The following is an 18534-nucleotide window of genomic DNA, read 5'->3' as shown; positions in this document are numbered from 1 at the left end:
AATTACTAACTTAAATTGGGGGCTTCAGTATAGTATTGTCTTTTTTAGAGTTTTACTGTTTAATGGTATATCTGGGCTTTGTCTTAGCTGTATCTCATTGGTTCTATAGTATAGGTTTTTGCTGCTTTTAAATAAAATAGTATTTGTTTATTTTTTCAAAGATTTTATTTAAAACACAGAGAGAGAGGCAGAGACATATGCAGAGAGCCTTATGCAGTACTTGATCCCAGGATCACAACCTGAGCCAAAGGTAGATGCTCAATTGCTGAGCCATCCAGATGCCCCTAAATAAAATAGTATTTAGATTTAATCTTCTCAAGACAACATTTATTTAACAATTTTTAAAATATCTGATATTGCATTCTTTCTTTTATACTTCTATTAATAATTTCCAAATTAATTAAAACTAGGTCAAAGAATGTCTTCTATACTATTTAGAGCTTTTGAAATTTTTGAAGGTATTTTTTGTGGCTAAATATACAGTCAATTTTGAGAATGAGTTTTTTTATTTCTTTTTTTTAAATAAATTAATTTTTTATTGGTGTTCGATTTACCAACATACAGAATAACACCCAGTGCTCATCCCGTCAAGTGCCCCCCTCAGTGCCCATCACCCATTCACCCCCACCCCCGGCCCTCCTCCCCTTCTACCACCCCTAGTTCGTTTCCCAGAGTTAGCAGTCTTTACGTTCTGTCTCCCTTTCTGATATTTCCCACACATTTCTTCTCCCTTCCCTTATATTCCCTTTCACTGTTATTTATATTCCCCAAATGAATGAGAACATACACTGTTTGTCCTTCTCCGATTGACTTACTTCACTCAGCATAATACCCTCCAGTTCCATCCACGTTGAAGCAAATGGTGGGTATTTGTCGTTTCTAATGGCTGAGTAATATTCCATTGTATACATAAACCACATCTTCTTTATCCATTCATCTTTCGATGGACACCGAGGCTCCTTCCACAGTTTGGCTATTGTGGCCATTGCTGCTATAAACATTGGGGTGCAGGTGTCCTGCTGTTTCATTGCATCTGAATCTTTGGGGTAAATCCCCAACAGTGCAATTGCTGGGTCGTAGGGCAGGTCTATTTTTAACTCTTTGAAGAACATCCACACAGTTTTTGATTTAGTTATTCTGTATTTTTATATATGTTGGTGTATGTTTTCACCGGGTGAGAGACACAAATTATTTTTTTGATTTACATTGCTCTGTTAATTGCCTGTAGCTTACACTTCATAATTGTGATTATATAGATATTCAGGACTGGATATTGTTTGGAATTATAAATGCTTCTAACACATTACCTTTGGTATTAAAATTACAGCTCTAGATTTTTAAAACAGCTTTATTAAAGTATAGCTGACTTCATGAATTAACACTGTATAATTTTCCTAAAGTTTTGTCAAATGTATACATGAAACCAGCATCACATTACATATACACAGAGAAACATACCCATAAATATACTGGGTATATACACACACACACACACACACACACACACAACATTCTGTGTACACACACATGTTTAACTCTTGTAGGCATTATAATATCTGTGTGATCTGTAATTACTGTGTGATTCCCCTAATCCTTTATGGTGATTCTTTCCTCATTCTGAGATGTTTTCCTCACAGGAAACTGATGAGTATTCTGCTGAACACCTGAGTGGCGTCTTTAGCTACTTTCTTTTTTTTTTTTTTAATTTATTTTATTTTATTTATTTATGATAGTCACATAGAGAGAGAGAGAGAGAGGCAGAGACATAGAGGGAGAAGCAGGCTCCATGCACCGGGAGCCTGACGTGGGATTCGATCCCGGGTCTCCAGGATCGCGCCCTGGGCCAAAGGCAGGCGCCAAACCGCTGCGCCACCCAGGGATCCCGTCTTTAGCTACTTTCGCATCCTCTCTCTGCAGTTATTGTCCCCCCTCCTCCTGTGTCCTGGGTACTTTAGCCCCCCCTTTTTTTTCTCCAGATTCAGCTCCATCTCCTCAACTTCCATTGGACTCTTCCTGGGTTCCCCTCGTACTGTGTCCTGAAAACTCTCAAGGCAGTAAGGTTATACAACGGTAGGACTTGCCATATTTGCTTTCTGTCTCCCAGGAATCACTGCCCTTTGTCTGTCTCTTTTCTGAGCTCTAATATCTGTGTTTCCTGATTGCCTCTGGTTTCAACATATATGCTTCATGACTATTTCTGAATGATTCTTTCATTTGATGGGCACACATTTCGTTATAGTTTTTATCTGTTCTGTAGCTTCTTTCTGGAGATGCTTTCACAAATGTTTTAAGTTTGGTTACTATTTTCCACTCTTTTCTTTTCTCTTTTGTAATTTTTTGGTTTAAGTTTGTACTAAGGTGATTATATTCACTCAAGTAATATTATATATATATATATAGAGAGAGAGAGAGAGAGAAAGAGAGAGAGTGGGAGACACTTAACTATGTAATATTGTAAAAATCAGAGATACATAAATCCAAAAACTAGAAAAGAGAATACACTTTCATGAATCTTACACTTTAGTGGTAGGAAAAAGTCAATAAAACACAAGCAATCAAATATAGTGGTGTTAGTTCTATAAAAGAAACATAATGAAGAACTGGAAGATGAAACGTATTGTTGATATTTTAGAAAACGTTTTTAGAAGAGGTGCATGAATGGCACAGTTGGTTGAACATCCACACCTTGGTTTCAGCTCAGGGTTATGATCTCCAAATTGTGAGGCTGAACCCAGCATTGGGCTCCCCCTGGGCATGGAGTCTGCTTAAGACTCACTCCCCCTCTCCTCTACAACTCCCATGTGCTTTCACTCTTTCTCAAATAAATAAATCTTTAAAAAAAAAAAAAGGAAAATGTTTTTAATAAAAAAAACTATCTTGTAAGTTATATGGAGAGTACTCATAGTTATTTTCAAAATAATGAAAGTCCCTGAGCTTATCTGTGAGAAGGGTATTACAGGAAGAGAAAACTTATATGAAGAAAGTACATTAATGGAACATGCATAACAGTTTGGGAGTAGTAAGGGAACAACTTTAGCTGACATTAGTGTTAGCAAATGAGTGTATATTGGAAGATGAAGGCATATCATTAACAATGAGAAAGACTGTATATGGATTCATAAACCAGTGTAAGAACTATACATTTTATTACTAATTAGAAGGAAAGCCATCAGAGACTTTCAAGAATAGAAATGGTGTGATTTATTTTATATTTATATTTCCGAAAGCCTTTCAAGATCAGTGGAGGAAAATACCTTAAGAAGCAAAAAAAAAAAAAAAAAAAAAAAGAAACATGTAAATATTAACAATGAAAAATTGCATGAAGGTGGCATGGGCTGAGGTGGTTATGCTATGAGAATAAACTGAATTCTAGATACTATATTAAGGTAGTTCAAAACTCTTATGATGAAATGAAGGTCAGAAAAGAGAGAAGTTAAGGATGATTCCATGGTTTTTGTTCCAGTTTAACAGGAAAAAATGAGTTGCTGTTTACTGATATGAGAAAGGGTGGAGAGAACAAAGTTTTACAGTGGTGGAATTAAGAGCTTGGTTTTACAAATATAAATGTGAAATAAATTTCAGGCTTCCAAGAGTGAACCATACCTTTGGATATAAAAATCTAGTTCTAGGGACACACAGTCTAGAAATACAAATTGGAATCATCTGAATACAGGTGGTGTTCATAACTATATGACCAGATAAGATCATATAAGAAGGGACACAGATTTAAAAGGAGAAATAACCCTTAGCTATTTATTTCCAAGAGTGGAGACAGTACTCTCTAGAGCCCAAAAGAATTTCTACCAATTCTCCTTGAAGTTTCATATATTTCTGGTGTGTGTGTAGTTGAGGGACTGCAGACTCTGTGGGTTTAAGCAGTTGTTTTAATATTTACTTACCTCTAAATGACAGCAAGTGGCAGTTTTGGATCTGCCCATAATTTAGTACCGTTTTCCACACTTCTTCTCTAAGGATAGCCTCTGGAAAGCCTTCTGCATGCTATATTCTGTTTAAGACCACCTCCTCTTTTATGGAATTCAGAGTAACTGTCGCCACCAGCCTCAGATGCCACTCCCATTATTGCAAACACGACACTGTTGACTTTTGGTTTTGCTCTTCATGAAGTGTCATCAATTTAGACAATGACCTTGGGCTCATTGGATACATGCAGGTGCATGTATGTTCCCTCAGCATCTTCATACACCTCAGATCTTCAGTAATGTTGACAGCCCTTCTTCATGAGTATTGATTTGCAGTGACAAATCTCTCATAGTTTTAAAGAAGTTAATGTGCAAGTCTGTTACTCATTATTCTTGCTGGTTTGGAATAATTTTAATAACCTAAAATTTCTGGAAAAGTAAGCACGGACTCTCAATGGTAAATATGTCTGAGAAAAAAAAATATTTCTTGGTTCACAATGAAAGTATTTTTCTTTAACTTTCCTGAACATGCCTGCCCTTTCTATTACCTCTCTAGCACTAAAAAAATATTAACTTGAGTTGACCTTAACAATAGCCTATAAAAGTGTACAGTTTACTAAAATTCTCTCTAACTTGACCTTTGCTAGGCTTGGTTAAGATGGATTTTTGGTCCACCTTTTAGATTTTTTTTTTAAATATGAAATGGCCTTGTCATCCTCCATATAATTTCTCAAGAGTAACATTACCAATAGTTTCCTGAGAATGCTTTTAAAAATGGATTACCACCAACAGATTAGTATATTTTCATTAGAACTTACAGAGACTTTGAGGTGAATGATTTAAGCTCCACAGCACAACAGGTATTGCATTTCCTGACAATTATTTCATGCCTCAGGTTGTATGAGGCATGGAGCTAAAAGACATGTATTTTTGTTATTTTTTTCCCACGTGACAAGTTCCAGATTTTTAAAAATGTGTCTGACTATAGAATAGTTTCTTTTTAATAAGAAGAGATTTAAATAAGGATAAGGCATGCATTTTCTCCTAGGTGAAAAAGAGTCATGACTACATAACTGTCAGATAACATGAGAACTGAGATTTTCATGTCTTAGTGCAATAATCCACCAAATAATATGTATTGATTTACTTTTTGCTTTTAAGATAAACACTCTTAAAATACACCTTCCAATTTGATGCTCACAAGTGCTAGCTGCATTTTGTTGAGCTAGCTTCTTAAATCTACTTATTTTACTAATTCAAAGGGAAGCGCTGCTTTCCTTAACCTATAATTTGCGTATTTTGCATCTAATTGGTTTCAGTTGAGTAAATACATGTTTGTCCTTATAGTGTTAAACACATAGCTGTAGTGTTTATGCTATGTAAGTGTGATTAACTTGTAAAAAATTCATCAAGTGCCCTGAGATCTGCACAGCTTATTTAAAAATTATGTATAAGGTTTTGAAGAATAAAAATGATTTGACAAGTAGGCAGCCCACAAAGAACCTGACACATAAAGGGAAAAAGATCAAACGGGAATATAGCAGGCATATTCTCACTGTAGACTGCAGTGTCTGGTTCCACTCCAAGGGGGTTGAAAGAACAAGTAGACATGAAATATAGAGAAAGAAGACAGACATAACTCTCAAGGTGGAGAAATAAAAGGCCATTTGACATTCAAAAATGATTTTTTAAAATTTTATATTTTGACATCCAATCAATAAACTCACCTCAGTTTAACTTAGTTAACTGAACACAACTGCTGTCTTAAATCTGTGGAAAGCAATAAACAAGAGCACATCAAAAAAACATTTCTGCTAAGTAATATTAATCTCTGATTTCAGATTTTTTCAAATTTCCCATGACATAAAGGCAATGGCAAAAAATTACATATTCAAGCCCCAGAGTGCCAGTTTACAGCTTTTTAATTTTTAAACATGATTTAATATATTTTTTCAATTTTACTATGATGTCAACTCTTAGTTAAGGGTTATAGTCTAACCAAACACTGCATGTAACATTTTGGCTTTTTTAGTTTTCTTTATTTGCTTATCATTCATTATTTTAAATTTCAATATTCAAGGGCAGCCTGGGTGGCTCAGTGGCGTAGCGCCACTTTTCGCCCAGGGTGTGATGCTGGGGACCCGGGGTCAAGTCCCACATCTGGCTCCTTGCATGGGGCCTGTTTCTCCCTCTGCCTGTGTCTCTGCCTCTCTTTCTCTCTCTGTGTGTCTCTCATGAATAAATAAATAAAATCTTTTAAAATATTAAAAAGATAGATTTCAATATTCAAATTCATTTTTGTTTAATTTTTAAAATATAAGTCCATTAAACACCTATGTGCCATTGACTTTATTTTCGATTTAATTATTTTGAAATGCATGTGTAAAACTATATGAAGATGACACTAGGGCAAGTAACCCATAGGCAGTGAAAACAAAATCATATTAAACTGAAAATAATAAGAACTGAGAATAGATTGCCCTTTTTAAAGATGGTATTTTTCACCACCTTTAGAATAGTGTTTGTTTGTTTTTAATCCAGTGAGGTTCATACATGAAGAGATCCCTGAATTTTTATCCTTTGATATATAAATCTTAAAGAAATAATACTTTCTGGGTAAAACATCAATAATTATTAAATGACTGCAATAGGAAAAGGGATAAGTATCAGAATTTCTGTATTTAAGAATATGTATGTGCTCTTTATAATCTGATAATGCTGACAAACTGCCACCCCAAAAGGCTCCAATTAGTCATATTTCTTTCACTACATATCTTGCCTCTCAAGTAGTTAGATTTTAATGTTGGTTTAATTTGCATAATCTTGATACATTTTAGGTTGATAAATATTTTCATATTTTTGTTGGCATTTCATATTAGTGCCTGTTAATTGACTATATATTCCATATTCATTTTTTCCAATATATTTTTTGTCCTTTGTTTGGGTAATTAACATTAACTAACTGGAGAACCATCCATTTTCACCTTCAAAGATTTGCTTCAGATCATTTCTTATTCAATATCTCCTTTTGTTTTTCTCAGTTCTTCATTTTTATCAAGTTTCACAAAATGAAAACATAAAAGGCTTCGTCTGTATTGTTTATTTTGCAATCCAATAGTGTTTTGACTAAATATAAACATTCTTTTCCTACCTGAATTTTCTAAGCCCATTATAATCCATTTTCTTAGTATACTTTTGACCTTCTGTTTTTTCCTTTGCAAATGATGTCACTCTCTCTTCTACAATGATGTGACCTTCTTCCTTTTTCATCCTACATAATTTTTGCTATAATAGAATTGAAAGCTCACCAAATACTTTTATTATGAATATGAGGGGATACTTTGATTAGATTATTGAAGTTATTTTTAGTCTTTTGAGTAAAGAGATATCTGTACAGTTTTCACTTCTCTTTGGTGACCAACTATACAAGACTACTTATAAAAATTAGAGAAGAAAAGCTTCTAACATTGTGTTTACTTTTTAAAATTTTCTAGTTCAAGTATAAAATATAAAATAATATTAACACACATTTTCTTTTCTATTTTTACTTTCCCCCTTTGCAAACTATGCTTTTATTTCCCAAGATAACCTTTTTACATTTATCTATATTCAACTTTCAGGTTTCTTTTGTAGTTAATTGTCTCTGGAAGTATGACTTCATTGATTCACGTTTCTACCCAATTTCAAATTCATATCTGCTTCCAATCAGTTTTAATTTCATTAAAAAATGTCCATTCTTTAATTAGATAAGGGTTTTTTTTAGTATTTACTACATATCAAACAAATGTCATATTTTAATAGGTATTTATTTTGTTTTGATCAGATATTATTTTATTAGACATAAGAAATATAAATTAGTTGATTTTTTTCAGGCATCTTAAAAATATAAAAACTTGTAACATATTTCTATGAGCTTAATTATTTAAAATGTGCATTGAGCAGTTAGTATAAGGAAAGGCAATAGAACATTCCCTCATCCTGAGAGATCCTCGCTAAAATAATCTTAGTTTATGCATTTTTTCACTTAAGATTTATTAGGATAACACATCTATTTCTCCTTTGCTATTCACCCCTGTCCTTCCAAAGTTCAATTTTGAGATCAAATTCAAAAGTAGGCTCCATTTTCTTATGAATCAATATTACCATGAGGAGTATGTATAGATATCCACTGGGAGAAATGATCCTTGGACTCTTTTTGTATGGTTTCCTTTCCTATGACTGGATGAGAGTAGTGAAGTTTTCCCTATTTTGGTTACCTCTTTGGCTTTCCCTTTTCTATCTATTTTGGATATCTAATAATGGAAGTAGGATTACAAAAAATGCATCTTTATTGATTTTTTTAAGATTTTATTTATTTATTCATGAGAGACACAGAGAGAGAGGCAGAGACATGGGCAGAGGGAGAAGCAGGCTCCGTGCAGGTAGCCTGATGTGGGACTCCAACCTGGGAATCTAGGATAATGCCCTGAACCAAAGCAGATGCTCAACTGCTGAGCTACCTTGGAGTCTTAAAAATTGCGTCTTTATCTAATGTCCCATTTCTGTCATTCCTATTATTATCATACAGATCAACAGATTATTGGATCTGTAACATGCTTTTCACATTGGTTGACTTTTTATTCTAACATTGTAACTCAGAAAAATATGTAGGGTTTTTGTTTAGTTTTTAACCTCCAAGATATTCTGTTTTTCAGAAGCCTTCATTTCTTAACTTAAGAGGTCTGAGTGACAAATTTTCAATGGCTCCTCAAAAGAACCCATTGTGCATTTTATTCCCTCTCTAGAACTTTCTACACAAGTCAGCCTTTGTTGGACCACTAATACTCCATGGCTTCTCCATCCTTTCATTAGTAAAAGATAAACCACCATCTCTATTTCACACTATCATTTCCGTGGGTAAAGCCAGACCTACATTCAATGTTTCAGAAATTCCTTTACTGTGTAAGTCCATATTTTAGAATATAGGTCATGTTCACACTTTCTCAGGTTCTTTTGCAGGGGAGTTTCAGGTATGTCACTTTGACTCTTATCTGCTGCAGTATATCTGGGCTAGTACTGGGAATTAGGCTCAATGATTGCAAATAATAGACTTATCAATTATGGCAGTAGGAAAGAATGTTACATCTAGTTTTCAAAAGTTTCATTTTTAGCAGTAGGTTTTAATTAAGTATTAATGATGTTTACAATGAATGTGGTTGTGTTAATCTTCCATAGAGCAGCAACCAGGTCTTTGTGGATCAGTTTTATCATGTAACTTTGGATAATAACTGTGTAGCCTCTAATTCTGTTTTTGTTTTGTTTTGTTTTGTTTTTAAGATTTCATTTATTCATTCATGAGAGACAGAGAGAGAAAGTCAGAGACATAGGCAGAGGGAGAAGCAGGCTACCCACAAGGACCCTAATGCGGGACTCCATCCTAGAACCCGGGATCATGCCCTGAGCCAAAGGCAGACCCTCAACCACTGAACCACCCAGGCATCCCCCAATTCTGGTTCAAAAGTTTTGGCAAGATGCTATATGTCATCCAATATCTTTTAAGAAGAGCAGTTTTCTGTTAACTTAGCCAGAATTAGTTTATATTACTTCAATTAAGTTCTCTTTTGATAAAATATTGAAATTTTTATTTTTAAAATTGAAAAATTATAACATTATCAACTTTTATATTAAGGGATAGGATTTCAAAATAATTTATTTTTAGCTTATCTTTACATGTTTATAAGAAATATATATATATATATATATATACATGCTGATCAAAAAGTCCTATATCCATAAATGTAATGAATAGGTCATGAGGATAAAGATATAGCATAGAGAATAGTCAGTGATATTGTAACAGGGTTATAAAGTGACAGATGGTAGCCACACTTGTGGTGAGTGTAGTATAACATTTAGACTTGTTGAATAACTATGTTTTATACTTGAAATTAATGTAACATTGTCCTTCAGTAAACTATGCTTCAGTAAAAATTTAAAAATAAGATAAAAATAAATAAGATAAAATGTATAAAATAAAAATAATTCTGAAAAAAGGTCATAAATTTATCACTGCTGGAAAAGTCTTCCAGAATTAATAAGCTAGTACAGAAGCTCAAAGATTCTGAGTCTTAATATTTGGACAAATGGATGAAATGTACTTTACAACACAAATGGAGAACAATAGACTTAAATTTTAGTCTTGATTCTGTCACTAGTAAGCTGTATGTCCTTTGGCAAGACATTTAATTTTTTTGTTTGTTTCTACTTATTTTCCTATGAATGGATCTGGTTAGATGACATCCTCATAATAGCCCTTCATTTAAATTTGAAGACATGTTAATACAAATTGCTGAAATAAATTATGTAAATACAAATATCAAACATATTGAGAGTTTTAAAAGTGAATTATTAAAGTGAATTTTTATGTTAAATAATCCTTAACTTAGAGAGCTAGCCAAAGAGCCATTTGCAGAATGGTCATTAAAATGAAAAAAAAAAAATGACCTTACGATACTACTATAAAAGAATCACGTGACTTCATTAAATTTCCAAAATTCAAGTCCAGTTGATTTATAAACTCTTTCTTCTGCATATTTATTGCTAGAACACTGTTAATTCACCTTTAACGATACACATACACACACACAGTTGAGTGTGTCTCCTAGCAACTCCTCTTGGCAGTATGAGTGGGATGGGCTGTCTCTTTACTCACTTTCACTTTTCCCATCTGCACCAGTTTCTCATGTGACAATTCCTCTCCCTGGGATTCTGGCAACCCCAATCAACATCAGTTGCTGCAAATATTATCATAAGAAGAAGGAAAAGAAAGAAAAGCTCATTTCCTTAATGTACAACAGCTAAAATTTTCAAGTTTTAGCTAATATTCAAATACAAAATAAGATAACATGCTTTGACATAGCAATATGACTTTTGGACAAGCAAGACTTCCCTTTATTGCATCAGTGAAATCTCAGCTGACTGAATACTCTTTCTTCTTTTCATTTTTCTTAGGAGAACGTAAAGTTCTTGAAATAATCACAATGATTTTTCTCCCCAAGGTTATCCTTATTTTGCTCATTTTGAGCCAGGAACCACTGAGATTCCTATTTGTGGTCCCAATTTCAATTTCACCAGCTGAAACATGAGTCATAATATGACTTACTTTCTTTAGTACATTGGGAGTTTCATTTCTCCCAAATCCAACGCTTTCATATGCCCCAGTTTTGCTGTTTTCACTACCAAGAAGCAGAGTATATCACCAAACTCATGCATATAATACTAAGAAAACTCAAGCAAATCTCATACACAAACGTGACTATCATAGCAGGTTACACTAGAAATCAGTGATGTTCAACAGTGACGGTGTCACTAACTAGAGGGCATTTTGAACATTTGCAGGAAATTCTTGGCTTCCGCCTCCCCCCAAAAAAAGTCAGTTCTCATATATACTTTTCATAACCATAGTGATTCCAAGTATAAGTCTTATAAGATTGGGCTTTCAAATGTAATTTATACTATTATATATTGCATTATAAACTGCATCCTACTGTATTAGTCCTTTCATATTACATTATTTTTTTAAGATCTATTTATTTATTTGAGAGAGAGAGAGTAAAAGTGGGGGGAGGAGCAGAGGGAGAAATTCTCAAGCAGATTCTCCTCTGAGTGCAAAGCTCAACCCCAGCCCACTCCACTATCCATGAGATGATGACCTGAGCCAAAACCAAGATTGGCTTAACAAACTGAGCCACCCAGGGGCCCCAAATTATAGTAAATTTTTGAAGTCTGTTGCTATATTGTGATAAGAGAGAGAAATATTGATTAAGCTGCTAATTAAAGCATTCATTCCTTCATCAATTCACTTATAACTATACACATCTTGTATGCAACTATGTAATAGTTGCTATTTGAGACACTGAGGATACTACAGTGATAAAAATTAAAAGGCAGCCCATGGCTATAGAACTTTCACCTTCTAGTGTGGTAGACTAATAATAAAAATAAAGTTTAAAATATAAGATACTGATAAAGGCTATAAAAAAAAATGGAGCAGTAGCCCACAGTCTACTACCTAAAACTAAGACTCAAATATGATAAATTTTACCTAATTTATTTAATTTCTTATTTTCTGGAGTGGTAGAGTAAGTGTGCAAACAAAACACTTTTAATTAGAACACAAACAACAAGAAACTTTTATTCTAGTTCCATCTGCTATCCTTTGTCCTGGAAGTATAGTGGGAAGTAATACCTGTGAAATAAACAGAGACACCACATTAGGCAAGAAGAGTCATTGGATCATAATGTTGGGATTCAAATAAACATCATCAGATAGAGGAACCCCAACTTGGGCAAAAATGGCTAAGCCTAAGCATTACCATCTTGCTCAGTCATTAGCTAAGAGCCACTCTGAGAAGGCTGTGACCTTGGCTTGAATGGTGAGGTGAATTAGAAGCAGCTAATATATGGAGGTTTGTCAGGTACCCTATTTCTCATGACTAGATGATGAATCTTCCCTTGAAAGGGAATTTGAATGGAGTTCCTTATTCTGCCAAACTCATCTCCTATAAAATTTAGAAATGTATAATGGTATGCTTACCAATCACCAGTACTTTTGTTTATTTGTTTTATCTAGGCTTTATGGTAGACTGAATGTCAGTCAGACCATCAATGTCTAATGGAATGAGCCTATATTCCCTATTCTCTCATGAGCATGTTAATCTACTTTTGTAACTGTTTTGTTCATTTCCCACTTTTTCAATCTCCTACTTTTCTCTGTATTTCTCTACCCCCCATATCCTGTATAGTACTGCATTTTTTCTAAATTTGCTTAGTCTCCAGCAGGTGAATTGTTACTACACATCCCTGGTAGAAAACCTCTTAATAGATTCCCAAAGCAAAAATTCTATTTCCCTTACTAAATCTTGGAGCCTGGGAGGTAATTGAGAATTATATAATTATTTTCCATATTATCCACCATAAAACTTTGTCTTTTATCTTAATTTGTTTAATTTTGACTTTGAATAAAGTTTAGAACACAGATGACAGTGGAAACATTTCTTTCAGGCAATTCTTTCCCTACTGCAGGTGGCCCTGACCTTATTTCCCGCAATATTTTATTTTTATTTCTCTCTGCTGTTTTTTCCTTTCCAGCAGGTCAAGTTGAATTTTCAAAACTTTGATGTAGTTCTTCTCCCCTACCTTATGTAGACCTAACACAGTCTTTTGCAGCTTTTGACTGTAAGATAAAAATCTGTCCCTAAGCTGACTTCATTGTTCCCAGAATTTCTGAAATCATCTTTTCTAATCTCAAGTAATTTTTTTTTTCCAGGACCAAACTCTGAAGGTTTTTAGCCTATTGACCATAATGTTCCCTCTCATTAAAGACTCTTGACTTCTCAAGTCAGAGTATTTGAATTATTTTTAGTAACACTCTATCTCTTTTCTCTCTTTTTCTTTTTATGAAATTGGGTCTGTAGAAGCTTGATTCAGATGTTCTTGATGTAAATCTGGGTGGCACCATTTATTTCCTATATAATACTCCCATCATTTCTTCTCTTTTTATTAATAAGTTCTACTACACTGCCAGAGATAGAAAGAAAAGGACACTTTTTAGGGATTTTATCTTTCTTCATCTTTATCTGTCTTCATTTTACTCACAAACTTATCTAACACAGTGAATTTTCATTAAAATTTCCTAGATTCCTTATTAAACTTGCACATAACTTGTCCTTTTGCCAAACTTAATGAACTGGTATCACCACAGGCAAGGCTTGAGAAGCTGTATTTTTCAAAGTATCCCGTATGTTTTTGTTTGTTTTTTGTTTTTGTCCTAGTACCATCATCAAAAAAAAAAAAAAAAAAAAAAAAAAAAAAAAAGAAAGAAAGAAAGAAAGAAAGAAAAGAAAATAGGGCTTTGTATTTGATTACTCCCTTTATTGCACTCTTGCTTCTGGTGCTTAGAGATAGGGTGAGGTTGGAAAGGTGTCTGAGCTCCCCTTAGAGGCCAAAGATGATACTCAACCATACATTCCTATCTAGAATATACTCTACTGGCTCACATTTAATATAATTTAGTATTCAATAAATTATCTTATTTGGATTCTATTAGTCCTTTATTCATAAGTGAGGCTCTATCTGATTTTAGAGGAATTACATTTGACAGGTGTGCACTTTAGAGTGCTGATAATTTCGCAATCATTTGGGAAATTATCCTTCTTTGACTATATTTTGGGAGAGTTCATGTAACACAAACAAGATTTGTTCCTTTAAAATTTGAAATAATCTATAAATCTGGTCTTACTTTTAAAAAGGAAACAAATGCAGAGAAATATAGACAGGGAGAATAAATAGTATTTTAATATTCTCACATAGATAATTATACTTCTGCTTAGTAGATGATCAGAAATATTTCTAAAAGGTAAAAACACTGACTCCTTCAAATTTTTCAAGAAAATACTAACAAATAAACTCCAACAATATATAAATGGCATTTTATACCAAGTAAACTTTTATACCAAGTGCGATTTTTGTATTAATATAATACTTTATATCAACAGATTTAAAACCAAAAATCACATTATTCCATTTGATCCAGAAAAAGCATCTGACAATATCAAACAGCCTTTCAAGAAAAATATGCTCAACAAACTGGAATAGAAGGGAAGTTTTCAACCTGATAAAGAGTATTTGACAAACACAAACAATAAAAAAACAACCCACGGCTAACATCATGCTTAACGGTGAGAGACTAGATGACTTCCCCCTAAGATCAGGAGAAAGAGAAGAATGTTTGCCTTTGCTGCTTCTCTTTAACATTGTCTGGAAGTTCTAGCATAGATAATTAGGCAAGAAAAATAAATAAAGGACATCCAGGTTGGAAAAGAAGTAAAAATATCTCTCTTCATAGATGACATAATCCTTTATATAAAAAGTCCTGTAACCCACTAGAAAAATATTAGAACTAATAAATTAGTCCCACAAGACTACAAGATATAAAATCAATACACAGATCAATTCTATTTCTACACATTCACAAAGAATAATCCAAAAATAAATTAATAAAACAATTTAATTCACAGTAGCATCAAAAGAGTAAAATACTTATGAATGAATCTAACCAAAGTGCAAAATTTATGCTCTGAAGACCATAAGACACTGTTGAAACAAATTTTGTTAAATATTTAAATAAATGGAAACATATCCCATGTTCAAGAATTGGAGACTTAAAATTGTTAAGAAAGTAATATTCTCCAAAATGAGCTACAAATTCAACATCATTCTATAATGTTGCCTTTTTTGTAGAAACTGGCAAACTGGTTCTACTATTATATGGAATTGCAAGGGACCCAGAATAGCCAAAAAAAATCCTCAAGAAAGGACAAGTAGGAAGCCTCACATTGTCCATTTCAAAACTTACTGCAAGGAAATTTAGCACAAATTTTACTACAAAACTTACTGCAAATCAAATTATTGTAGCACTAGAAGAAGAGACACATAGATGAATGACTAGAAATGAGAGTCCAGAAATACATACACATATGCACACACACAACTAATTTTCAAAAATGCCAGGACAATTGAATGGGAGACAGATTAGTATTTTCAAGAAATGGTTATGGGACAACTGGAGAATCACTTGCAAAATAAAGTTAGACAATTATGTCATTCCATAAACAAAAATTTATTCAAAATGTAAGAACTAAAAGTCTAAAACTCTTTGAAGAAAAGATGGAATAAATCCTCACAACCATAAATTTGAAAGTGCAGAGGAGGGAAATCTATAGAGATATAAAGTAGATTGGTGGTTGCTTTAAGGTGCTGCTGAGGGATATTGAGGTTCTGAGGCACAATAGGTAAGGGGTAATAGATTTCTTTTGGATGTGGCGAAAGTATTCTAAAATTGTGGGTAATGCTTGCACATATCGTGAATGTACTAGGAACCACTGAATTGAACACTTTAAACAGATTCATTGCACAGTATATGAATTCTATCTAAATAAATGTATTTTAAAAAGCTAAGAAATTCTTCATGGTATGATCAACGAAATGCTGTTTTTTCCAATGATGCCATCCTTGATTCTAAATTCCTAGTCGCTATTCTATTTAAAAATCACTGCCTTGATTTTCATTCCCAAAGTCTATTTCCCAAAGAATCTGATTTCATTTACATACCTGGATAAAAAAAATTGATACTTATTAATTCATTATGGTTAATTTATTATGATCATATACAGCCATAATGCAAAAAGGGATACTAAAATAAAATAAATTATGCATATCTATTTACCTTATCTTCAGGGAGTGTAAAATAAAAATATAATTATGTGCTTTCTCTTAAAATATTTTAATAGATTTAAGGAACAACAAACAGTATACAAAAACAAGGAGCAAACAAGTCATATGACCATGTATTTCAAAAGACCAAAGCCATTATTTTTCCCAACTTAGTGCTCAAACTGATACTCAATCTCCTTTTCATTAGTAAAATGTAAATCATTTATTCAACACATCTAAATTTATGAATATTTTCAAACTCAATGTATTTGATATTATAAAGGCAAGTAAATTATGAAGCCAAGTAATTTGATGCTGAATTACAATTTTTATTTTTTTGATATTTATACAGATATTTCATATAGATCTAGCATAAAAAGTCAGAGAAGATTCATTCATAATCCATTTTATTCCTCACTACAGTCATTGTGGCAATCAAGTATTATGCACCATCTGTGAACAAAGAGTTGTTTCTTTGATGAGGTGACAATAATAAAGTAGAGATTAATTTCAGTGGTCGAGACTTGGTTTGTTCTCTTTTGATAAAATTTTGAAGTACAAATAGAGAAATGCCAGTGACAAATATATATGCTTTTTGATTTTGATGAAGGTTATTTTCTTTTTCCCCATATTCTAGGCTTTCAAAATTATGCTTCTTGGAACCAAAAGACATAGACTTCCAAGAATATTATTGATATTATACTCAATGGTTCAGAACACTAAATTTAATTAACCTCCAGTATTACAAATGATAAAAATACAGCTTGCATAACTTTCTTATATTAAGTGTTGTGTTATATTATATATATTATATATATATAAGATACATATATTATATATATCTTATATTAAGTGTTAAGTGTTGTGAAACTTAATATCCCTCCTAAATTCTGAAACTATGCAGACTTAATCATCCATTGATTATCATAAAAGCAAGAGGTACACTAATATTATATTATGGATCAACTGTCTTCCTAGAAAATGATCAATATTGTTTTTCTATTTAGTAAAAATGGCAAGTGCAATATTTTAACCTATCAAATTTTCATCTTTTTATTTTGGAATTGTAAGTTTATTTTAAAATGCTAAATGAATTAATTTCACATATTAAAGTGAATTTTCAATATCATAATTCTTTGTTACTTCCTTTCTTGACACGTTTTTGGAAATTCTAAAGAGATAGTTACAGATATGTATTTCTAGGGTGAGAGTTTATTTCTAGGTTACATAAAGAATACAACCCTCCCTGACTCCATTTATAATACTCATTTTGTTAGCATCTTGGAAATTCGATATCAAGAAAAAATAATTTACCTTCAGAAGAAAAAAAACCGTACTAAATTTTACTGTAACTGAATAATATTTTCTTATGTTTATGACTAAATTCTAAATTGAGCTCTTGAATAAAAGACAGAATGTTTCACCATAAGCAATATGAACTGAAACAAGTTGAAATAATTTGTTTAGATTCTGTAGAGCATCTTGGAATAAATTTTCTTCTTGTCTTGTTGCAAGAATAATTTCTATACTGTTTATTCTCTATATTTAAATTTTCAAAGTAATTGCTTTTTAAATTTTTCTAATTTATTCATTATAACACTAGTCATTTCAGTTTTACAATTATAATTTTTAACTAAAGCATAGCAAAATTATTCCAAAGAGCATTAATCTCAGAAATATCTGTTAATTTAATTTTTAAATGTACATGCATGATTCTATTTATTTTATTATGATAAATGTATCCCCAAAAATCATATATGAATTAACTTTAAGAATAGTCATCCTAGCATTAGAGAGAAAATAATGATATATACTAAGTGGTCTCCTAATTTAATAAGATATCATAAATCTTAAAATGCAGTATAATCTGATTCTTACTGCCTGAATTCAAAGCTTGCCTCTACCACCTTATAACTTGGCAGCCTGAAGCAAATTAGTTAACTTGTCTGTTCATTTTCCTCATTTAAAAAAAAAAGGATAATAATCAGTAGGATTAGTATGAAGATTAAGTTAGATTAATATATATAAAGTGTTTTTGCAAAGTGGCTGGTATAAGTGTCTAATAAGTATTAGCTATAATTATCAAAGCAATGAGACTTAGATATATGAATATTAATTTTTAAACTTTGTGTAATGTAAGCTATATAAGGTTTCAATAAACTGAGAGCTTTTCTTTTCTTTTTTAAAAGATTTTATTTATTTATTCATTAGAGACTTAGAGAGAGAGAGAGGCAGAGACACAGGCAGAGGGAGGAGCAGGCTCCATGCAGGGAATCCGATGTGGGACTTGATTCCAGGACCAGGGGATCATGCCCTGAGGCAAAGGCAGATGCTCAACCACTAAGCCTACCAGGAGTCCCAA

The sequence above is a fragment of the Canis lupus genome, chromosome 8 (assembly GCF_048164855.1).
Source record: "Canis lupus baileyi chromosome 8, mCanLup2.hap1, whole genome shotgun sequence".
NCBI classification, from domain to species: Eukaryota; Metazoa; Chordata; class Mammalia; order Carnivora; family Canidae; genus Canis; species Canis lupus.
Note: the sequence above shows the minus strand (reverse complement) of the source record.